The sequence below is a fragment of the Carlito syrichta genome, unplaced genomic scaffold (assembly GCF_000164805.1).
Source record: "Carlito syrichta isolate Samal-C Ts95f unplaced genomic scaffold, Tarsius_syrichta-2.0.1 Scaffold108683, whole genome shotgun sequence".
NCBI lineage: Eukaryota > Metazoa > Chordata > Mammalia > Primates > Tarsiidae > Carlito > Carlito syrichta.
In genome coordinates this window covers 279,627-305,325 of record NW_007052779.1, presented here as the reverse complement: position 1 = coordinate 305,325, position 25,699 = coordinate 279,627, and the positions used below count along the sequence as shown (strand labels likewise).

General features: G+C 37.7%; 1 protein-coding gene across 1 annotated transcript in view; it reads left to right on the top strand.

The window, feature by feature from the left end:
- IPO11 (importin 11) overlaps positions 1-25,699 on the top strand; it is a 190,210-nt gene that overhangs the window by 94,750 nt on the left and 69,761 nt on the right. The gene's annotated exons all lie outside the window — the stretch shown is intronic.

The window sequence follows — 25,699 nt, the reverse complement described above, 5'->3', positions numbered from 1 at the left end:
GGAAACTATTAAACTTTCTTTTACTGTAATCCACTACTTCTGATTTAGAAATTTAGTGAAGACTACAGACTTTAGAACCACACTCAAATCCCAGTGCCACCAATCACTTGCTGATGACCATGGTCTAGGTTTCCTTATTCTTAAAATGGGAGTACTAATTTCTGTTTAATTTCTTGTAAAGATTAAGTGAGTTTACATACTCATAAGTAACAAACTGTCTGCATTAATGGGGTTAGCTGTTTTTATTTCATCCCTTTCTTCTCTTCCTCTCATCTACTAATCCATTTAATGCAGCCCATAATTCTGAAAGAGGGTTTGAATGGGAAAGACATTTTGCCTCTGAAGTGAATAGTGAATTTTGATTAAGAAAATGGACCTAAAGAATAATCAAATTCAGAATGCAGGAAATTATATATAGAAGAATTTGAATTGTTTGGCCTATGTCTTTGATCTGGTTGTTTCTATTTTTATAGTATTCCAATATTGACAACATCCTCAGTGGTTACTAATGTTAACAACCTATTACTCATCACCTTCTGTTTGGTGATCTTTATAGATTCTATGTTAGTAAGTTAAGGATACATGATTTGTTTATGTCAACTGGACATTCTTGTTACAGCTTCTTGATTCCTTCAAACATAGTGCAGTCTTCTTTTTTTAAATTTTAAATAATGTAGTGCAACTTTGTGTGTTCTTTCTTTTTACTGTTTTTTACCTTGAATAATTTTTAGATTTTGAGTCTTCCAAGTTTGAATTTTTCTCCCCTTTCTAGGTCTATGTTATTTACATATAAAGGAAGTAATAGTTTCACCTAATTTTTATATGAAAATAACATCTAGACGGGCTCGGTGGCTCAGCCTGTAATCCCAGCACTTTGGGAGGCAGAGGTGAGCGGATTGCCTGAGCCCGCGGGTTCGAGACCTGCCTGGGCAACTTGGCAAGACCTCATCTCTACAATAAATCAAAAAATTAGCCGGCTGTGGTAGTGCGTGCCTGTAGTTCCAGTTACTTGGAAGGCTGAGGTGGAAGGATCACCAGAGCCCAGCAGGCGAGGCCGCGGTGGCCGGGAGCGGCCACTGAACTCCAGTCTGAGTGACAGAGTGAGACTCCAACTCAAAAAAGAAAAAAAAGAAAATAACGTCTAGCCTTTCGTTTACAAATACTTCTTTTGAAATTTTTCAAAGATATTTACCATAAATTTTTTTTAAAAACTATTACTTATATATGAGAATCAGAATAATCAAACTTTCTTTCAGCTTTGTTCTCTAAAATAATAAATCATCTTCCAACTTCTAAAACATTTGTATAATGCAGTTCTAAGAATTGCATGTAAAAAAGTTTTCTTTGAGATCAGGTGCTGTAAGAATTTTGAATTCTTCTCTTTTTTTATAGGTTCAAGGAAGTCACCAATATGGAATATTTATCATAAACTAGTTGACTAATTCAAAAAGGGATTGGCAAAAGCAGCAGGTTTTTAGGTATGCTGACCTCTTTTCTGGGAGGAATTGCCTTATAATAAAGTCTTCTGGGTATCAGAGTTACTAAGCCTGCTTAGATTGGACACTAAGTTCCCCTCTATAATTCTCATTTATCCCAAGTATAGTATATGTAATATTAGTATCTGGAAATTTATTTTAATTAAAAAATTTAAATCATTTTACATTTTATAATTTATAAAACATTAGATTAATAGCATCAAAAATTAGGTTCTAAAGAATAGTATTTTGGTAAAATTTAAATATTGAAATTTAAATATACAAAAGGCAGATTACAGGTTTTAATTGTAGGCATGTTGTTTTACCTAAAACATGATTGGCTTAAACTGACCATTCCTAAGTCATTTTTTTTTTTGAGTCAGAGTTTCACTCTGTTGCCCAGGCTAGAGTGTAGTGGCATGCTCATGGCCACCGCAGCCTTGGCCTGCTGGGTTCAGGCGATCCTCTTGCCTTGGCCTTCCAAGTAGCTGGAACCACAGGTGCGTGCCACTACACCTGGATAATCTTTTGATTTTTTTTTTTTTTTTTGAGTTGGAGTCTCACTCTGTCACCCAGACTGGAGTGCAGTGGCTGCTCCCGGCCACCGCATCCTCGACCTGCTGGGCTCCGGCGATCCTTCCTCCTCAGCTTTCCAAGTAGCCAGAATTACAGGTGCGCGCTACCACACCCGGCTAATTTTTTTATTTATTGTAGAGATGAGGTCTCGCCTGCCCAGGCGGGTCTCGAACCCGTGGGCTCAGGCAATCCACTCACCTCAGCCTTCCAAAGGCGCGGGATTACAGGCTGAGCCACTGAGCCCGGCTTAATCTTTTGATTTATTGTAGAGACGAGGTCTCTCCAAGTTGCCCAGGCTGGTCTCCAACCCCTGGACTCAGGCAGTCCTCTCACCTCCGCCTCTCAAAGTGCTGGGATTATAGGCAGGAGCCACCATGCCCGGCGCCTAAGTAAATATTTTATTATTTATTTATTTATTTTTAAATTTTTCATTTTCAAGATGTGGGATAAATTTCAGGGTTAGGTATGCAAATGTTCATTATGCAGGTACCCTTGTCTAAGTAAATATTTCATTTCATTTTGTTTTTTTAGGAAGCAGGATTTATTGAGAGGACAGAAAAGCTCCCACAGTGGGAGAGGACTGAAGAGGATTGCCCGTAGATATTGTAAATGCTAAAATTTTATTTTCATTTTAAAAATAGGATATTTTAATCACATTTTCTTATATCTATAAATCTTTAGTCTAAGATTTTAGCCTATTTTCTACAGTAAAAATTAAATTTCTTTTTTTAATGTCTCGCAAGAAAAATGTCTTAGACACATCTCTTTTTGGTGACAGCTTTATTGTGATATAATTCACAAACTACACAATTTACCCACTTAAAGTTTACAAATCAGTGGTTTTTAATATATCCACAGAGTTGTGCATCCTATTGCCACAATACATTGCAGAACGTTCTTATCACCTTGTTTTATAGGAATTATGTTCTCTTCAGCAGTTACTCTTTCTTTTCTCCCCCAGTGCCTGGCAACTACTAAGCTACTTTCTGTCTCTATAGATTGCCTGACTGGACTTTTTGTGGAAATGGAATTATTCAACATGTGGTCTTTTTTAATTGATTTCTTTAATTTATCATGTTGTTTTCAAGCTTCATCTATGTTGTACTTTCAATTTTTGAGTAATATTCTATTGTATGGACACAACACATTTTGTTTATACATTCTTCAGACAATATACATTTAAGCTGTTTTTACTTTTTATTATTAATAATGCTGCTGTGAACATTTGCATATACTTTTTTTGTACACAGGTGCTTTCATTTCTCTTGGGTCACATGGTGATTCTAGGCATCAGCTTTTGAGTAACTGCCAGACTGTTTTTCAAAGAGGCTGTACCATTTTACATTCCCACCAGCGATGTATGAGGATTCTAATTTCTCCATATTCTTACCAATACTTGTTATGATATTTTTACTGTAGATATGCTAGTGGATGTGAGGTGGGATCTCGTGGTGACAGAAACATCTTTTCAGTGGTTCTGCTGTACTGTTACTCTCCTTTGGAAAGCTTACTTGACACAAAGACTTTTTACTATTAATTGATTATTTTTTGCTGATTAATCATTGTCGATGCTATGAAAATTATTAGTAATTATAATTTTAAGAATCTTACTGCCCAAGTTCAAGTCCTCACGCTAACATTTTTAAACTATGATTCTGCATGAGTTATTTAACTTCTTTACTTTGGTTTTTTTAAACTACAAAACATAGTAAATAATGATATATATTTTATAGAATTGTTGGGATTAATTGAGATAATTCATGCTAATAACTCAGTAGATACTAGTGCTTTTGTTGCTCTTGGTAGCTGCTACAGTTGATATTACTATGACATTTTTCCTTTTTTCTTTTTTTTTGAGTTGGAGTCTCACTCTGTCGCCCAGATTGGAGTGCAGTGGCAGCTCCCGGCCACCGCAGCCTCGACCTGCTGGGCTCTGGTGATCCTTCCACCTCAGCCTTCCAAGTAGCTGGAACTACAGGCACGCACTACCACACCCGGCTAATTTTTGATTTATTGTAGAGATGAGGTCTCACCAAGTTGCCCAGGCGGGTCTCGAACCCGCAAGCTTAGGCAATCCACTCACCTCAGCCTCCCAAGGCGCGGGATTATAGGCTGAGCCATAGAGCCCGGCTACTATGACATTTTTCTACTGTGTGAAGTAAAGTGCATACATTTTATGTTTGAAAAAATGGATGAATTCTATCAGTGAAAGTCTGTTCTTAAATTATTATCTGATACTACTTTTGCATTATTAAATTGATTTATTTATACCTGCATTTTCTAAGATTATCTTATAGTTTGAAGTTTTATATATAGGTCTTGGATCCATTTAGAGTTGATTTTTGTGTATGGTGATAGGTAGGGGTCCTGTGTCAGTCTTCTGTATGTGGTCAGCCAGTTTTCCCAGCACCGTTTACTGAATAGGTTCTCCTGTCCCCAGTGGTTGTTATTGGAGACTTTGTCAAAGATGAGTTGGTTGAGAAATTGAGGTTTGGCTTCTGGAATCTTTATCCTATTTTATTGGTCTATATGCCTGTTGCTATACCAATACCAGACTGTTTTGATTACTGTAGCCTTATAGTAAAGTCTGGAAGTGTGATACCTCCCACTTTGTTTCTTTTGCTAAAGATTGTTTTGGTTATTCGTAGTCTTTTATGTTTTCATTTGAATTTCTGTATCATCATTTCCAGGTTTGAGAAGAATGATGTTGATAATTTAATGGATATTTTGTTGAATATGTAGATCACCTTGGGTAGGACGGATAGCTTAACAGTGTTGATTCTTCCAATCCATGAGCATGGAATATTTTTCCATTTGTTTGTGTCATTTTTGATTTCTTTGAACAGTGTTTTGTAGTTTTTGTTGTAAGGTCTTTCTCCTCCCTGGTTAAGATGATACCAAGATATTTCATTTTTTTGTGACTATTGTGAATGAAATTGTGCTTTTTATTTGATTCTCTGCCTGTTTGCTGTTGGTGTATAAAAATGTGATTGTCTTTTGCACATTTATTTTGTATCCTGATAAATTGCCAAAGTCCTTTATCAGTGCAAGGAAGATTTGACAGATTCCCTGGGCTTTCAAGGAATAGTATCATATCATCAACAAAGAGGTATAACGTAACGTCCTCTTTTCCTATTTGGATACCCAATAACCAACAGATGCTGGAGAGAATGCAGGGAAAAGAGGATATGCAGGGAAAAGATGGTGCTACACTGTTGGTGGGAGTGTAAACTAGTACAACCTCTGTGGAAACAGTATGGCAATTCCTAAAAAATCTAAAAATCGAGCTTACATACAACCCAACAATCCTCTTTCTGGGAATATACTTGAAGGAAGTCAAATCATTCTATAAAAAGATACCTGCACACGCATGTTTATTGCAGCATTATTCACAATAGCAGATACATAGAACCAACTATGCTGCCCACCAAAAGTGGACTTGATTAAAAAAATGTGGTACATATACTTGATGGAATATTACACAACCATAAAGAAGGACAAAATTATGGACTTTGCAGCAACTTGGATGGATTTAGCATCTATAGTACTCAGTGACCTCTCAGAGAAACAAAGAACTGAGTACCACCTGTTCTCACATGTGTGGACCCTGAACATTTATCATATACTATAAGAAAGGGATTGGCAATAGCGGGAAACTGCCAGGGGTGTGGGGCACATAATATTAATAAGAGTACCTGATCTCAACCCAGGTGAAGTGTGAACCAAAGGGATACCCAAACTTTACCTGTATGATGACCACTTACCTACCTAATCCTGAATTGTACCCCACGTCTTTAAAGTAAATTTTTAAAAAAATGTTATAAATGGGTTGCCATTGTCTTCTGGCCAGAAAAGTTTCTGTCGAGAGTTCTGTTACTTTGTTGGATCTCCCTTGGTGAGTATTCTGTCCCTTCTCTCTAACTGTTTTTAAGATTTATTTTTTCCCTCTTGTGCTGACCTTAGATAAGTCTAATGACTATGTGCTTTGGGGATGATCATCTCATATAGCAGCCTGCAGTTCTTTGTATCTGTGTGTCAACCTTTCTGGCAAATAGGGGGAAGTTTTCATGGATTATGTCTGCAACTACTTTCTCCAAAGTGCTTTCATTTTCTTCTTCTCTCTCAGGCTTTTTGATCAGATGTTGATTTGGTCTCTATATAATTCCATACCTCTTGAAGGCTTGGTTCATTTTTAAAAAGCCTTTCTCCTTGATTTTTGTCTGGGTTGCTTCTAAAGATTGGTCTTCCAGCTCTGAAATTCTTTCTTCTACTTGGTCAAGTCTGTTTTTAAGTCCTGTGGTTGTGTTTTGAAATTCCTATAAGAGTTCTTCAGTTCCGTTAGTTCAGTGTGGTTCTTTGTTAGAATGACCATGTCACCTTTCAGTCTTGAACAGTTTTCATGGCCTCTCTGATTTGAAAGCCTACTTTCTCTTGTATCTTGATGAATTTCTTGGACATCCATATTCCAAACTCCATGTCTGTCATTGTGGAGAGTTAGTACTATATATGATATGTTGCTTGGGAGCTGACTTCATCATGTGGGCGTATCAGAATATTCTGGGTTTTGTTGTTAACAGAGTTCTTGTGCTGATTTCTTATCTGAGGTTGCTGATGCTATGCTTGCATGTTCTCTCTCTCTCTCTCATTGGAATGAAGCTTTTTTATGTTTTTCTACTTTTTTGTCCTTTATGGGTGTGGCTGTGGTATAAGTTGTATATGATCGCTTGACTTCATTTTTGGGTACTTTTGAAGGGCTGATGCTCTAGGTGGGTTCCCTCGTTACATCTAGCGACATGCTGTGTCTGTTTGGGGGCTACTAGTTGTACAGGTAGTTTTTTGTTAGGTGGTGTAGTTCAGGATGTGGGCCTGTAATGGGGCTTAAAAGTAAGGTCCATTAGCAGCGGCTGCTCTATAGGTGGACTTTCTGAGGACCACCAGGCCTCAGCCAAATTCATTAAACGGGTGCAGTGCCCCCTTTGTTCCTCTGGGACCTAGAACAGGCGGCTTCCCTCTGGGCTGAAGCAGCCGGATGGAAAGGGTATAGGGTGCCCAACAACTTGCTGCTCCTACTTAGGTCAGCTACGGAGTCTGTCTTTTGGGGGCCGCATGCAGATGCCACGGGGTTCTGCCTGCTCAGTGGTTTTTGCGGCCCTACTGCTTGAGGGCAATGGGTCTCTGCCGCCACGTTCATCTGAGTGTGGGGTCCTCACTCGCTCTACAGGCCTGGAGTGTGGAGTACCCTACGTGGGACGAGGACAGGGTGCCCTGAACACTTTCTGCTCCCGCTTATTTCAGCTGCAGAGCCTGTGTTGCCTGGGGAGGAAGGCGTATGCATGCAAGCGCTGTGGAGGGCCTGCTCAGTGGCACCGGCAGCCAGCCTCCCCGAGGGACGGGTCAGCGGGATCCTGCTGTGCCAGCATTCAGACAGGTGCACGTGTCCCCGTGCTCGAGAGCTGGTAGCAGGCAGTTCGCCTCTGCAGAAGCAGCGGGGATGGGGGAGGGTGCTGGGCGCCTTGACTCCCCATGGCTCTTATTTATCTCAGAGGTGAGGTTTACGCTTAGGATGTGTGCTTTTGCTCTTTTGGGCTGAACTCTCCCTGTCCCAAGGGTAACTGCTGCAGAGGCGGCAGCAGTCGCAATGAATCAGCCCTTCTTGGGGGTCATTGACCTTTGGGTTTTATGTGGCTGTTTGGCTTTGTCTCTGCTTGGGAGATTGTTGCTGACCAGGGGTTCCTCTCTCTCGACTTGAATCACCGGGGTCTGTGGTAGTGGTATGGGTTTCTGGGGATTTTTCCCTCGTTCATTCACACCATCACAATGTTGGGAGACTCCCACGTCTCTGCCCTTGGTTTTATGGGCAGGCTATCTGATTTCACCCCTCTGCTTCTCATGGGACCCATCACCTCTCTGTTGAATTCTAGGGTTTTGACCTTCCTCATCATGCTTGGAATGAGGAGACTCCCTCTATTTGGCTCCTCTTCATGAGGTAGATCTCAGCAGCTTCTAGTTGGCCTTGAACTCCTTCCTCTCGAAATTTTTTTCTTTAATAAACATCTTTCTTTCTGTCCTTATGATGGTTATAATCAGCTAGTTTTCATTTTTTTTTTGAGTCGGGATCTCACTCTGTCTCCCAGGCTGGATTGCAGTGGCATGCATGATCATGGCTAACCACAGCCCCAACCTCCTGAATGATTCTTGGACCTCAGCTTCCCAAGTAGCTGGGACTACAGTTGTGTGCCTCCACATCCACCTAACTTTATTTTTTTTTATAGCGGCCAGGTTTTCACTATATTGCCTAGGCTGGTTTCAAAGTCCTGGACTCAAGCAGTCCTCCTGCCTTGGCCACCTTAAGTGCTGGAAACAGGTGTGTGCCACCTCACCCAGTTGATTTTTTTTTTTTTAAGTTGGAGTCTCACTCTTTTTGTCCAAGCTGGAGTGCACCAATACGCTCACAGCCACTGCAGCCTCAGTATGCTGGGCTTAGGTAATCCTTTCGCCTCACCCTTCCAAGTAGCTGGAACTACAGATGTACGCCACCACGCCCAGCTAGTTTTTTGTGACTTGTTGTAGAGATGAGGTCTCACCAAGTTGCCCAGCTGGTCTCTAACCCCCGGGCTCAGGCAGCCCTCTTGCCTCTGCCTCCCAAAGTGCTGAGATTACAGGCTGAGCCACTATGCCCGGCCTGATTTTTTTTTTTTAATTAGAAATAACTTGTGTAAATTTCTTTGTGGATAAAATATGGTGTGATTTTGACTCTTTAGAAAATCATAGAAATATTTTATTCACTGCTTGTAGTATTTTCCCCCCATATATTTATATTTTTAGTTGACCAGTTCTTGAGAGCTATCAATAGTTATTTGTACACAGATGATTGCAGTGGTTGTATTGGTGTTGTGTTACAGCAGAAACATTCAGGATAATTTAACCACAGTTGTATCTGTCTTTTATATGAAGTTATATGTGGAATTTGACTTGAATTATGATATATTATTACATTAACAAATATACTCGGGAAACCTGATGTTTCTTAAATAAACTGTTGTAAAGTAAGTACTGTGTAATCTAATTTATGGAGTATAAAAAAAGAGTAATAAATGTGAAGGGAAAGTAGATGATATCGCAGAAGTATTTGAAAAGTACCAAGTGAGTATTGCAACAAATCCAGTAGAATTTGAAGGTTCTAATGTGGTGAATTAGAGCAGGGATAGTATCATATAGCAGATTCCCATACATTGCAAAGATCTGATTTTATGAGTTTGTTTCTCTTAATAGTCTGAGAAAGATGAGTTTGTTTCTCTTAATAGACTGAGCTCGTATTCCAAATGAAGTTAGTAACTGAAGTTGCACTGTCTCAGTTGCCATGGAAAAGCTATGCTGTGCCTTAGTGTTAAACTTTTATGTCCCCTCTAGAGTCATAGGTAAAGTCACTCTGAACAGACTGATAAAAAACGTCTTTTTCTTCTACCATGTCTTTGTAGTTGAGAAATATTTCAAGCCTTGTCTGAACTATTTCAACATTCTCTACACTGTACTAAATACAGAATCTGAGTGGCAGAAGGCACCCTTAGTGAATGATCTTTTGCTCCCGCTTTCCATCAAATGCTTACTGAATGCTTACAAATGCTTTTTCATGCTAGACTATGGGATTATGACAAGAAGCAAAACAAATGTATTCCTTGCCTTCATGGAGTTTACAATCTAGGGTTTTTGTTTTGTGATACTTGCTCCTTTTTAAAATTTATAACTAATACATATTAATTGTGCATATTTATAGGGTACACTGTGATGCTTTAATGCATTTGTATATGGTATAATAATCAAATCAAGATAATTACCATATTCATTACTTTAAACATTTATCATTTATTTGTGGTGATAACATTTAAAGCCTTCCATCTTGAACTATATGCTGTGCTATTAGTCACCATGTAATATGAAAACAAAGAAAACAATAACTTGTTCTGTTTGTCCAACTGTAACTTTTTCCCATTGACCAGCCCTTCTCGTTCCCTCCTGCCCTCCAACCCTCCCCAGCCGTGGTAACGACTATTCTACACTCTACTGCTATGAAATCAACTCCTTGAGATTTCACAAATGAGGCAGTTCTCTAGCCCATGCCAGCTCTGGCATGTCTCCCTTTCCTTCCTCTCTTCTTTTTCTCATAAACTTTGTTTAAAAAAAAAGATTTCACAGATGAGTGAGATGATGTGGTGTTTATCTTTCTGTGCCTGCCTATTTCACTTAGCATAGTGTTCTCCAGGTTCATCCATTTTGGTGCAGGATTTCCTTCTGTTTCATGACTGAATAGTATCCTGTTTTGAGTATGTATGTGTGTGGGCGTATCACAGTTTCTTCATTCATCTATTGATGGCATTTAGGTTGACTTTATATTTTCTTATCTTGCCGACTGAGAATAGCGCTGTAGTAACATGGTAGTACGGCTAGCTCTGCAACATAGTAATTTCATTTCCTTTGAATATATCTTCAATAAAGGGATTTTTGGATCATATGGTAGCTCTATTTTAAATTTTCTGAGGGACCTCCATACTGTATTCCTTAATGGTTTTACTAATTTACATTCTCACCAGTAGCATATAAGGGTTCCCCTTTTTTCCACGTTCTCACTAGTATTTGTTGTTTTCTCATCTTTTAAATAATAGCCATCCTGGCAAGTGTAAAGTGGTATCTCATTATATTTTGCATGTGTATTTCCCTGAAGATTACTGATAAGCATTTTTTCATATGCCTATTGGTCATTTGTATGACATCTTTTGAGAAATGTATATTCAGGTCTATTATTTAATCTTCTTCTTTTTTTTTTTTTTTTACTGTTGAGTTATTTGTGTATTCTGGATATTAGTCCCTTATACTTTGCAAATACTCTCTCCCATTCTGAAGGTTGTCTTGTCACTCTGTTGATTAGTTTCTTTGCTGTGCAGAAGCTTTTAGTTTGATGGAATCTTACCTATTTTTGCTATGCTTTTGAGGTCTTATTTTAAAAACCCTTTGCCCAGTTCAATTTAATGAAGAATTTTCCCTGACCAGTATCATAAAGCATTCCCCCTATGTTTTCTCCAAATAGTTTCATAGTTTCAAGTTTTACATTTAAGTCTTTAATCCATTTAGAGTTGATTTTTGTATATGCTGAGAAATAGCTTCATTCTTCTGCATGCGGATATTCAATTTTCTCAGGATACTTTTATTAAAAAGTCTGTTCTTTGCATGATATGTGTTCTTGATACCTTTGTTGAAAATCAGTTGGTTTTAAATAATACATGAATTTATATATGGATTCTCTACTGTGTTCTAGTGGCCCCCGTGTCTGGTTTTATACCATCACCATGCTATTTTGGTTAGCTTTGTAGCATATTTTGAAGTCGGGTAGTATGATGCCACTAGCCTTGTTATTTTTGCTCAAGATTGCTTTAGCTATTCAGGATCTTTGGCATTTCCATATGAGTTTTAAGATTATTATATGTCTTTGAAAAATGACTTCTATAGGATAAACTTTTTTCAGAGTCCACATATGAATAAGATGATTTGGTACTTGCCTTTCTGTGCCTGGCTGATATCACTTAACATCCTTTAGATCCATCCATGTTGTCACAAATGGCTGAACAGTATTCCATTGTGTATATATACCACATTTTCTTTATTCATTCATCCATTGGTGGACATCTAGATTGCTGTCATATCTTGGCTGTTGTAAATAGTGTTGCAGTAAACATGGGATTGCAGATATCTCTTTGGCATCTGATTTCATATCCTTTGGATATATACTGAGTGGGATTGTTGGATCATATGGTAGTTCTATTTTTAATTTTATGAGGAACCTCCATACTGTTTTCCATAATTGCTGTTCTTATTTGTGTTTCCACTAACAGTGTACAATGATTATTTCTTCTCCACATCCTCACCAATACAGTACTTGTTATCTTTTGTCCTTTTGATTATGGCCATTCTAACAGGTGCGAGGTAATATCTCATTCCAGTTTTAATTTGCATTTCTCTGATTATAAGTGTTGAGCATTTTTTTCATATATCTGTTGGCCATTTGTAATGTAATCCTGTTTCTTCTGCATGTGGATCAGTTTTCCAGCACCATTAATTGAAGGGAATGTCCTTTCATCATTGTGTGTTCTTGGCATCTTTGTCAAAAATCAATTGGCTATAAGTAGATGGATTTGTTTCTGGCTATTTGGCGTCTTTTGTGGTTCCATATAAATCTTAGGATGACTTTTTCTATTTCTGTGAAGATTGTCATTGGGATTTTGATAGAGATTGCATTGAATCTGTAGATCGCTTTGGGTAATAGGGATATTTTAACGATATTTGAGGGCTGATACTGGCTTCCAAGGCAAAGTTCCCTGCACACCTCCCTCACCAAGTGGGAGTTTCTCTTCATACTGTGCTGCCTGAGGTTGAGGGAGATGTGACACAGGCAAGTTCCTGGTCACTGCAGTTGATTCCATACTGCGTTGCATCCGAAGCCAGTGGCTTTCCAGACCAATGCAGCACTGGGGCTTGTCTAAGGACCACAATTACTATGGCCTACCTGCTACTGAAATTTATTCAGAGTCTGAGATAACTTAGTCAGCTAGTGATGAAGTGGACTGAGATTCAGTTTCATCCTTCCAGGGTGACAGATTCTCTTCTGGCCCAGGACAGGGGTAGGAGGTGCCATGAGTATAGTGTTTTACTGTGGGTTGGCTGGTACTGGATTCTAAAGCGAAGTTCCCTGCTCACTTCCCTCTCCTTCCCACAAGGAGGAGCACTGTCCTGTGCTGCCTGGAATTTGAGGAGAGGTATTGTAGGCAGTGCAAGGCTGTTCTTCCTACCCTCTTTAATTTGTCTTTTCTTGTTATTGTGCTAAAACCAGATTCTATAATCTCTCACCCATTTTCTTTACTCTTGTGAAGGTGTTTTATTGTGTGGCTATTTTTGCAAATTGGTATTCCTGTGGAGGTGGTCACTCAAGGGTTCTATATTTCACCATCTCACTCATCCTCTTCTCGGGGTAGTGCTGGGTTTTTTGCTGCTGTTTTTTCTTTTTTCTCAAGAAACAGCTTGAGCTGAGTTCCAGCCTATTTTGTATTATTCGATTATATAGTCATTTATGAAAAGGGACAGTGAAGTAATAAGGGGAAAGTTAATTGAGAATTTTTATTTTGTCAGTTGACTATAAAATGAGCAGTCTTCATGGGGTGAAAATAGAGGCATGAATAAGATTACTTTGAAGTTTTAGGATCTTAAATGTTGAGATTCTGTTCCTTATCCAATCTTTGAATATATGTTTTTCAAAGGGGATATATATGTCCTTAAAACTCAAAAGAACAATCTTTGGATTATGCATTTTTTTTATTCTTTGTAATCTAATGCAATTTGTCGTAATTATTGGTTCTGAGCCTTTTGATTCAACTTGGGGGGAAATTCTCTATGATATAACTTTTAATACTTTTAATTACGCTATACATATGTATCTTTTGATTTTTGTGAATTTAGGGACTGGTTTTCTCTTTTAAAATTTATTTATTTATTATAAAGATGTGGGGTACAATTAAGGGTTAAGTATATAAACACTGATCACACAGGTATCCTTGTTGATGAGATATGCCCCTCCCTCCCCTAGCAGTTTCCCTCAACTTCCAGTCCCACCCCCATTCCCTGACAGTTTTCCACTACTGCCAGTCGCTTTCTTAGCATTATAATTGTTCCAGGTCACCTTATGAGTGAGAAAATATGGAACTCAGTGCTTTGTTTCTGTGATAGATCACTGAGTATGATCGACTCCAGATCCATCCAGGTTGCTGCAAAGTTCATATATTTGTCCTTCTTTATGGCTGCATAATATTCCACTATGTATATGTACCATATTTTTTTATCCAGGGACTGGTTTTCTTTCCAAGCATAATTTGAGTAAGATTCCTATTTTTGAATTGGCTATTATTCATAAACTGAATTGTGGTAGCTTTAATCTAACAAACTGGAGGGTGTCGACACGTTTTAGGAAGATGAACAGTTGGTGCTACAATTGCATGTTCACTCCCTTCATCCATATACAAAGCAATTTTATGAATACAAGAGGTAAATTATTAATTCCTGGGCCTGCTGATTTTTTTAATTGAAGGGTTGCAATCATTTATAAAACTTTTTTTTAAAGCTCTGGCAGTTCTTTGAAAATCAAGTACCCAAGGACAAAGCAAAACAAAACAGTCCCACACTATTTGAAGTATTTGGAAGTGTTTCTTTTTTTTTTTTTTTTTTGAGTTGGAGTCTCACTCTGTCGCCCAGACTGGAGTGCAGTGGCCGCTCCCGGCCACCGCAGCCTCGACCTGTTGGGCTCCGGCGATCCTTCTGCCTCAGCCTTCCAAGTAGCCGGAACTACAGGCGTGCGCTACCACGCCCAGCTGATTTTTTGATTTATTGTAGAGATGAGGTCTCGCTGCCCAGGCGGGTCTCAAACCCGCGGGCTCAGGCAATCCTCTCACCTCAGCCTCCCAAAGGCGTGGGATTACAGGCTGAGCCACTGAGCCCGGCTGGAAGTGTTTCTATCCTCCCACCTTAGGATTTGAGTGGAAATAGTCCATTTTGGTTTTCATTTCCAATACAAATTTACTTTATCCTTGAAACCTACATTAGAACTAAAATGCTCTCTTCTTCCACTTCTGATATCAACCTAAAGATGCTAACTAATACATCAAATATCCAGCAAAGTTGGACCTATGTACTAGGCCACCAAGCTGTGCACTGAAGACACATCCCACTTCACCTTTAGGATAGATTACTGTTTGGTGCACCCTGGCATCTTAGAACAACAGCTATTTGTGTCTTCTTTCTCTTGTTTTAACTACTTAGCAAAGTTTCTGAAAGCTTGTGAATTTGGGACTGCATTCTCAATGCTTTTGTCACATCTAAGAGTAGTTCCCTGTCTGCAAATTAGATGAAAGTTTCTGCCAAACAGCTTTCATACATGTCTATCATTATTATATATACTGAGTACTCATAACTAGTCAGCAACCATTGTACGACAAGTTTCTTTTAAACATAGCACCCCCCAAAACTAAATCATGATCAAATATGATTATTTTGATGTTTCAGGACCTCAAACTGCTTTAGAATGAGAATAAGAGTTTTTTCTGAATAAGAATGAGGTATTCGGTCTAGGTCCTCAAAATGGTTGAAGCCGTATAGAAAAATAATTGTTTCAGACTAGCTGGCTCCACCAAGGGAACAAAAGCATAAGAACAAAAAATGTACTCAGAGGAGAAAAATGATATGTCTTGTGTACTTTCTAGTTTTTCCTGTGTCACAAGTGCTTCCTTCATAGCCTGAGGAATTTCTTATTTTGGGTGGATTTCTTTTTCTTAAGTTTCTGCTTTCATTCCATCCAGGAGTTCTAGAGAGAAAAAGATGCAGTATGATGGAAAAAAGGATAGATTTGGCTTTAGAAAGTGTTCTGCCTACTATTTGTGTCACATTGGACTATTTTTCCCTCTTGAGCCTATTTTCTCATGTTTCAAGTGGGAGGCTATGATATAGCTAGCACCTATGGGATATTGTGAGGATAAATTGGAGAATGCTTATTGGAATGTTGAATGAATATATAATCACTCAGTAATTGTTACTACTATCAGTCATTTTGATCAGCTATGTGATGGTACCAACTTACCCAGCAGGTGCATATCTTTTCTTGGAGGCTTTCTTACATTCATCAGTTTATGTGTGAATGCAGAAAGTAATAACAAGAAGTAAACAATAATTAATAGAACACATAATTTGTACTAGTCTTTGTATAAGATGTTTTTCAAGCACACTTCACTTGATTCTCCCAATAGTCCTATAGAGATGCTATGAATTACTTCAAGTAATATAGTTTGTCTAATTTTCATATTCCACAATCTTATTTTAATATTTCTAAGTTATTTTTATTAGTCTGATCTGGTTATATGGATGGAGATCTTATTCCTAAATATTTTATTATTAAGGTATGGTACTTCGTCCAAGCACTTAAAAATCACATACCTGGGATTTCTTTCTGTCCTCTCTCTAGAAGTCAAATGCATTTATTCAAAATGTATTTATTGAGCTCCTCCAGTTTAGAAGGTGCCATTATAAACTATTTGGGGACATAATAGCGAACAAGGTTAACAAAATCCACGCTCTCAGACTGATGGAACTTACACTGTAGTTGGAGGTAGTCATTAAAAAAAAAGTATTATATTCCCACATGTCCTTCAGTTACTGAACGTAGTACATCTATATAATGGAAATACTACACAGCAATTCAAAAGAACGTGGTATCCCATTCTGGCAACAGTCTATTTCAGTGACCAACAAGTAGAAACCTTGGTTTCATTATTTTCATAAAGTTTGTGTTCATACCCATAAAACCCAGACATAATTTCTCACTAAAATAGACTACAGTAAGTGACTAGTTTCTAGATAAGGAGCAGAGAGTACAAAGTGAACTTGGAATAGCAAAAAAGTAGTCAAGACTAACGAAGTCGTGTCAGAAAGATACGGAGCCATCTTATAGGGAGTCCCACTGACAAAGTTGGGACAATTTGGGCATCAAAAAAAAAAAACCAACAAAACTTAACCTGACATCGTTTTAGTTAACTCAATATATGAAAATCTAAGAATCCATAGTGATAGTTGTTTTTTTTTTAAATCATCATTGGAGATGGCTGTTAATCCAGTTTCTTAACAGAAATTATAATTTGGGGTGGCCAAGGAGCCTACATTTCTCTATTCTATAGGTCTTTTTTTTTTTTTTTTTTTTTTGGATACGCATGCGTTTACTTTCTGATGTGCTATAAAATATTATTATCTCAAGACCAACACTGCTTCCATGGAGACTTACTTGCTTATCTAGTGAACTGCACGGTATAATATGTCAATTATATATTCGTTTTTGGTAATGTTCAACTCTGTTTTGCATAAAATTTTAAAAGGAAGAATATCCCTATTATTCCATCTTAGCTGGAAGTTTATACTTTTATTTTTAAGAAAACCAGTGAACTTCTACTTCTGTTTTGAAACCAGTTGAATTTAGTTGATTTTTGGTGCCATGATATTGTTGTATACTATAGGATAATTTTCTCAATGAGAGCTCACTTGCTTTCAGTCTAATGATCAAAGAAGAATAAATATAAATTTTTATTATCCAAACAAAAACTGAGAAAAATGGTAGTGATTAATGTTTGGTATTTTTAAAGAATTACATCTCTATCTGTAGCAAAATAATGTGTGTGGCAATGTTACTGGAATAATATTTGGATTTGATGAATATTATATGTGAAAGAGAAGTCTAAATTACATGGCCGGGGGCGGGGGGAGCAGAAAGAATTGATAGAATGTTGGATAGGGGAAGGAACTTAATTTATTTCCACTGGGGTATATAATATTTAGAGGAGAAGGAAGTAGATTTTGGGGATGGAGCAACATACATGAATGAAAATGCTTGACTGTTATGACCCTTCTGTGTTAACCTTGACAGTTCTTTCCTTCTTATCTTTCTCTGTTCACCTTTCTGAGTCCTTTTGTTTAAGCCTAACTTGTCTATTTACAGTCTTTTTCCATGTTTCTGATTCTTCTATCTCTTTCATATGCCGTTTCTTTTGTGAGACCTGACCTGAATGCCACCTCTTCCAGAAATCCTTCCTGAATGTGTTAGCCCGATGGCCTCTTCTTCAAATCTATTAAGATGTCTACCGCTATGTTAAATTCCATTATAGATTCTTATCTAGAAGAGGGGACATAGTTATCTGGCATATGCAACTCTACAATTCTTGTAGTGACAATATTATTAGTCACCTTTAAACCCTCTTGCTTTTGTAGTATAGAAGAATGTGTTATATATTTTATTAAAGAAGTTTTTTAGGCTGGGCATGGTGGCTCACACTTGTAATCTCAGCACTTTGGGAGTCCGAGGTGGGAGAATTGTTTGAGCCCAGGAGTTTGAGACCAGTATGGACAATATAGAGAGACCTAGTCTCTACAAATATCAAAAAATTAGCCAGACGTGATAGTGCACACCTGTAATTCTGGTAGCTACTGCGGAGGCTGAGGTGGAAGGATCGCCTGAGCCCAGGAGGTCAAGGCTGTGGCTAGCCATGATAAGGCCACTGCACTCCAGCTTAGGCAGCTCAAAAAAAAAAAATTGTCAAGCTATATTAACAAAGTATTTTAGTGCTATTAAAAAACCTGTTATAGTATTCTACATTAAAATGTATCCCCAGTGCCAATGTTATTCTAAGAACAGTTTTATGATTGTGATAGAGATAATGCTGCTCTTTCACTTTTCCTTAAGCAGAATTGAGCCTCAAGAGATCACAGAGAATTTGTAGAGACAGTCTCTTGCCAATTATTATTCCTTATATATTCAGGTTATTTTCACATGCTTTCATAGTTAGTTATAAAGTTTAGTCACTGAACATTATCTGCACACACAAACATACTTCAGATGAAAGATATCAAGGTATAATGGGTAGCGTGAAGTATTGATAATCAGGTGACTTGGTTTCTACTATTTGCCAGATGTAGATCACTAACTTTAAAAACCTCTTAATTTCTCTGAGCCTAATTTTCTTCACTTATGAAATGCAGAGAGAGGTTATCTTTGAGATCCTTTCAAAATTAGCATATATTGGAATTTTTTATTTTCCACTGTGTAGAATTTTGTCCTTGGTGAGGTGATAAAAACAAGGAATTTGGAATAGCTTATTTAAAGTCACATGGTTCCGTTTTCAAGTTTTATTTTCTCTAGTTGCACGTGTTGAGAAAAACTTTTTAAAAAAATCACAAGAAAATATCACTTTCTATCAGTTGTATAAGATCAGAATTTTACATATGATATATATGGTAGGGTCTTTGGGGATTTAAAGCTTCACTTTCAATTTCTGTGTGTCTCATTTTCTCATTAAATGGGGTTAGTAATGGTGCCCTACCTCAGAAGTCTTCTGTGAGAATTAAAATGAGATAATACCTAAAATATGTTGAGAACACTCTAGGTCATAGAAGCACCCGATCAAATTTAGGCTAGATCTGATCCAGCAGTAGTTAAAGGAATCAATCTCACTATTCTTACTATTCTGACTTCCCTGCTTCACTAACCCTTTCTGCCTGCATATTCCTTTTTCAAGTTGGGAGTTGACAGGATTTTATTTAGGGAATTTTTTGGAAGTCCCTGTATAAAAAGTGGCTATATTGTACTACAGTAAAAATTTGTGTGATATGTGACCAGACATCGATGGGCATTGGAGCAGGAAAAGGCTGCTGATGCTTCTGTGACCTGCCAAAATAGTGGAGATTATATGATAGAGACTCTAGCATATCCAAGCTCTATAGATGTTGGAAGGGCCAGCCATGAAAAGGTGAGCAATTTGGGATCTCAAGAAGCCATTACCACTTTTCAGTTACAAAAATTCTGGAATTATTTTTCACACAGTGGCAAATTTGATCAATCTCAGGCCTCATATAAATGGTATTGTGTGGTGTCTTGGATGCCTCTGAGGTAGTTTTTGAACTTAAGATTTGCCAGTCAGGTTGGATGGTCTTTAGCACTAGTGGCTTAACATTGAAAGCTGCCTTAGGGACAAGATGTTCCTTCCACAGCATCTCTGATGGATGTTCATTCAACTTCCATCTGGATAACTTTGCTGATAGAAAGTCTCTGCTCCGGCCGGACTCAGTGGCTCAGCCTGTAATCCCAGCACTTTGGGATGCTGAGGCAAGTGGATTGCCTGAGCCCGCGTGATAGCGGACACATGGAGTTCCAGCTGCTTGAAAGGCTGAGGCAGAAGGATAACTGGAGCCCACCAGGTTGACGCTGGGGTGGTCATGAGTGTGCCACTGCACTCCAGCCTGGACGACAGAGTGAGACTCCAACTCAAAAAAAAAAAAAAAGTAAGTCTCTGCTCCTAAGGGCAACCTATTTCATGGTGGAACTTCTTTCTAACAATAACTACTTGTTAGATAAGTATTCAAAATGCCAACCATCAGTACAAATCTGCACTTTTAACTCTATATGCTAGTTTCTGTGTTCAGTACAGTCTTCATTCATTTTATAACATTGTCTTTTGAGACAAGAAAATCAATTTCATAAAAATTATCTATGGTTGTTGGAAGAGGCTGTTGTGGACTTAACTAAATCATCTTTTAGGCTCATGACCCTTTCTTCTTCATTTTTGTATGTGTGTTTGAAATTAGAGTGATTATGATAAACTGGAGATTGGTATATAAGCACAAAACAAGAGCCATTAAAATGGAAGGGATATGCATGAAAGGGAAATTCTAATATAGTGCAGATCTGAAATTACTAAACTATTATAGCAAAACCTAGAAAGTGGTGAATTAGGGGCAGAGAAGAGATTAGTGTTCCAGAGATTTCAGTTGAGCCAAGGGAAAGAGGAGATATTTTGATTTCTAGTCTCTCTCTGCTAGCTTTTTCTAAGTTGGAACAACTTTCCTGTTCAATAGTTCCTTTTACTGTGTGTTACAATGCAAAACTATGCTGATATACAGCAAAGGATTTTATCATGTAGCAGTTATGAGAATGGTACCTAAAATTGTCTATAGAAATAGAATTTTGCTTTTCAAAATGACTGTAACAGGAGCAGACATCAAAAAGTTAAAAATAAGTGTAAAGTCACACTAGGGGGAATAATGAGTTATGTTTCTTGAAGTGTCCATGTGCCATTACATCATTAGGAAGTATCGTTTTGTTTTTTATTGCTTTTTATTTTTAAAGATGTGGTGCACATTTCAGGGTTAGGTACATAAGTGATCATTGTACAGATGAAGTTTGGGTCTCCCGTTGGTCCTTACTTCTCCTGGCTTGGGTTCAGGTACCTTTATTGATGTTATGTGGCCCCCTCCTCATTCCCTCCCTCCCCAGCAGTGACCTACGACTGTCAACCTCTTTCATGTAGTATTATGATGAATGTTCAGGGTCCACTTATGAGTGAGAATATGTAGTACTCAGTTCTTTGTTTCTGTGATCGATTACTCAGTATTATAGACTCAAAATCCATCCAAGTTGTTGCAAAGTTCATACTTATGTTCTTCTTTATGGATTTCACCATGTATATGTACCACTTTTTTAAAAAAATCTAGTCTGCTTTTGATGGACTGCACGGTTGGTTTCGTGTTTCTGCTATTGTGAATAGTGCTGCAGTAAACATGCGTGTACAGGTATCTTTTTGTAGAATGATTTGAATTCTTCCAGGTATATTCCCAGAAGGGGGATTGCTGGATCATATGGAAGGTTGATTTTTAGAACTTAAGAAATTGCCATACTGTTTTCCACTCCCGCCAACAGTGTTGAAGCATTCTCTTTTTCTCGCCTCCTCTCCAGCATTTGTTGTTTTTTGAGTTATTAATGATGGCCGTACTGACTGGAGTTAGTCAACATCTCATTGTAGTTTTGATTTGCATTTCTTTGATAGTTAGTGAGGCTGAGCATTTTTTTTCATGTATCTGTTGGCTGCTTGTATGTCTTTTGAGAATGTCTGTTCATATCTTTTGCCCACTTTTTAATAGGGCTGTTTATTTTTTTCTTTTTTGTACGTTTGAGTTCCTTGTAGATCCTGGATGTTAGGATGTTTGCCAGATACACAGTTGGCAATTATTTTTTCCTGTTCCGTGGACTGTCTCACCACTCTCTTCATGGTTTCTTTTGCTTTGCAGATGCTTTTCAGTTTAATGAGGTCCCACTTGTCTGTCTTATTTCTTATTTCTTATGGCATGGGCATTTGGGATTTTGATCTGGAATTGGTTGCCTATTCCAATTTCTGTAAGGGTGTCTCCTGTGTTTTCGAAGATTCTTATAGTTTGAGGTTTTATGTTTAGGTCTTTGATCCAAATATTTAAAGTTGGTTTTTTATGTATGGTGATAGGTAGGGGTCCTGTTTCATTCTTTTACGGTTTTTTATGTATGGTGATAGGTAGGGGTCCTGTTTCATTCTTTTACATGTGGTCAGCCAGTTTTCCCAGCACCATTTACTGAATAGGTTCTCCTTTCCCCAGTGGTTGTTGTTGGATGAGTTGGTTGAGAAATTGAGGTTTGGCTTCTGGAATCTCTTTCTTGTTCCATTGGTCTATGTGCCTGTTTTTGTACCAATACCAGGCTGTTTTGATTAGTGTAGCCTTATAATAAAGTTTCAAGTGCAGAAGTGTGATATCTCCTGCTTTGTTTGTTTTGCTGAGGATTGTTTTGACTATTCATAATCTTTTATGTTTCCATATGAATTCCTGTATTGTCGATTCCAGGTCTGAGAAGAATGGTGGTCACTTCATGGGTATTGCTTTGAATCTGTAGATTGTCTTGGATGGATAGCTTAACAATGTTGATTCTTCTAATCCATGGGCATGGAATATTTTTCCATTTGTTTGTGTCTTCTGTGATTTCTTTTTGAGCAGTGTTTTGTAGTTTTCATTGTAAAGGTCTTTAACTTCTCTGGTTAGGAAAATGCCAGGATATTCCTTTTTGTCGTTGTTGTTACTATTGTGAATGAAATTGTGCTTTCTGTTTGGTTCTCTGCCTGTTTGTTGTTGTTGTGTAAAAATGTGACTCTTTTGCACGTTGGTTTTGTACCCTGATAAACTGCCAAAGTATTTTATCAATGCAAGGAGATTTTTGACAGATTCCCTTGGGTTTTCAAGGTATAAGATCATATCATCAGCAAAGAGGGATAACTTAGCTTCCTCTTTTCTTATTTGGATACCCCTGATTTCCTTCTCTTGTCTGGTTGCTGTGACTAGGACTTCCAACACTAGGTTGAAGAGGTGGGGTGAGAGCTGGCAGCCTGATCTTGTTCCAGTTTTCAGGGGAAATGAGGAAGCATCATTTTGTTTTTAAAGCCCTAAAGTCACAAGCATGGTTCAGAAATTTCATTATTCTCATGCGTAAAGTTTATTTTTTAATTCCCATGAATAGATTTGCGGCTAAAATTGTCTTAGTTTATTTTCTTGCTGACAGTTGAACAAATAGAGGTTTTTTTTAATATTCAGTTTTGTCTTGATATAGGAACACAAAATTGGTTTGTTTTTATTTTAAAGTCTACCTTAAAAATTTTGGAATGGTAGCATACCCGGAGGGTAATGTACATGGAAAAATTTTATATGGAAAGCATAACTGCTGTCACATGGTATTTTATTTAGAAATATTTCAAACTTACAAAAAGATATCAAGAACAATACAAAGAACACCCATAATACCTTTATCCAGAATCACCTATTGTTTCGTTTGTTTTGGGTTGGAGGTCTTACTGTCACCCAGGCTGGAGTGCAGTAGCATGATCTTGGCTAACTGTAGCCTCGACCTCCTGGGTTCAGGTGATCCTTCCACCTCAGCCTCCTGAGTAGCTAGGACTACAAGCACACACCATCATGCTGGGCTGGCTTGCTTATGTATGTATGTATGTATGCATGCATGCATGTATGTAGAAATGCTTGCTATGTTGCCTAAGCTGGTCTTGAACTCCCTAGGCTCAAGCAGTGCTCCCACCTCAGCCTCCTAAAGTGCTGAGATTATAGCAGTGAGCCACCTTGCCTGGCCCAGACTCACTTGTTAACTTTTGCCCCCATTGTTTTATCATTTGCTTGTGCACATACGCTCTGTCAGATAAATAGATTGATGTTTTATTTTCGGAACCATTTGCATATAAATTGCATATATTATGGTCTTTTACCCCTTAATATTTCAGTCTAAGATCACTTATTGCATTTAGTTTTCATGTATTTGTAGCCTTTTTCACTCTATAATCTCATTTCCTCGGTCTTTTCCTCTCTTGACTAACATTTTGAAAGAATGCAGTCCTTTTTTATTAGTTATCTGTCTTTCCCTTTCCCCCTTTTCTTTGTCTCCATCCCATCCTCTCCTCCCCTCCTCCAGCAGAATAGAATGTTCTTTATTTGTGCCTTGACTGGTGTTTCCTTATGGTTAGATTCATGCTATGCAGTCCTACTTGCAATATTGCTTAAGTGATGTTGTGTTTTTCTTGGACTACCACAGCCAAAGGCTCATGGTGTTCACCTGTTATTCATTTATGTTGTTAATTCTAGTCAAGGTGTTACCTGACTTCTCCACTGTATAGTTACTGTTTTCTTTTTTCTTGCAACTGCTAAGTAGTCTGCATTGAAACAAAAGTACTGCCCCTCTTTAAAATTTTTCTCCTATTTTGAGCAAAACAATAATTTTGCATTGTTTACTGGATTATTTTTTAGCTGTAAATTCCATTTTAGATTTGATTGCTTTGATTTTAGGTCCATCTATAGCTTTTAAGTTCCGTAAGATTAGTAACTTATTGCAAACCATCCTTTTACATAAACCAATCTTTGTTGGTTTATATATAGATGCTGTGTATCTAAATACAAATAGATGGTATATATTTTAAAATATGTTAATAGGACAGTGGTTCTGTTATTTATGCATTCTTGTTCGTATGTAGGCAGAATCTGAATGGAAAAGAAAATAGATATGCATTGATACCTGAACCATGAGATTATTTGAAGACAAAGGCAATGCAAAAGGTTCATCAACAAGAATGAGAAAAATAATTCAGTGGGTCATTTTTCTGGAAAGGAATAGGGGAAAGCCGATTTAGGAGACTGTAGTGTTCAAAAATAGCTCTAATGAAAATTAGTAGGAATCAGAAAAGGTTTATGACAGACCACTGTGTTATTACAGAACAAAATCAAAATGTCAGAATCCAAATTGGGGAGAATTATTACGCATCAGAGGTCATGTGGAGATTTGACAAAGTTGTTACAGGATTTAAAGTTCATGAAATTTTATACTACCGAATGATACGAATTGCTGTGAAATAATAATACTCAGTGAAAGCACTGAAAACTGTGCCTTCTAGTAGGTATAGTGGGAAGCCGGGAAACTCAGGTTCTAACCTAAAGCCTGAGTGGCCAGTTTTGCCACTGATAATTAGTGATATGGTCAGAGCAAGTAAGATGGGAGGTCTCTGAATTTCCTTCCTGCTTTTGCCTTTTTTGCGTTTATTTCTTTGGTCTTCTCTAGCAGTGATCACTTGTGTCAAAGAGCAGCAGTTTCTAGATTAACAGAGAGTTGAACTTTGTTTTGCTGGATATTGGAATTTTCACCATTCATAGCTAACTATTTAGTTTAGTTGTTCTATCACAGTCACCTTAGTTTTTCTCAGTTTTTACAGTGTGAGAAATATGAGATTCATTTTATTCTGTCATTTTTCCTTAATAGTGTTTCCTATAAATTTTGCTTCTAGGATCTGACTAATAAACTTATTTTTGACTGTTTTGGATGTTTTTGGAGCAGAGGATCAAATTGATTAATGCTCTGATTTTTATGGCCATGTAGTTTTTCCCTTTACATTAGTTTTATTTTTATTTCAGTGGGCCCTTTCTCTTTTTCCTTACTCTTTAAGTTATATGATGCAATTAAAGAATCCACGAGACATGCTTCATATCATTTTGTATGGTATTATTTAAAGTATGAAAGAAAATGGATGAGAGAAACCTAGCCCCCACCACTGATTCATGTCATTTCTGCCATTTGTTTTATTTTCCAGTTTTTTATGCATAAAATAGCAATAAAAAGCCACAAAGGATAGCTGTGAGAATCAAATCATTTTGATAGAGATCTTCTATCCAGTATGCAT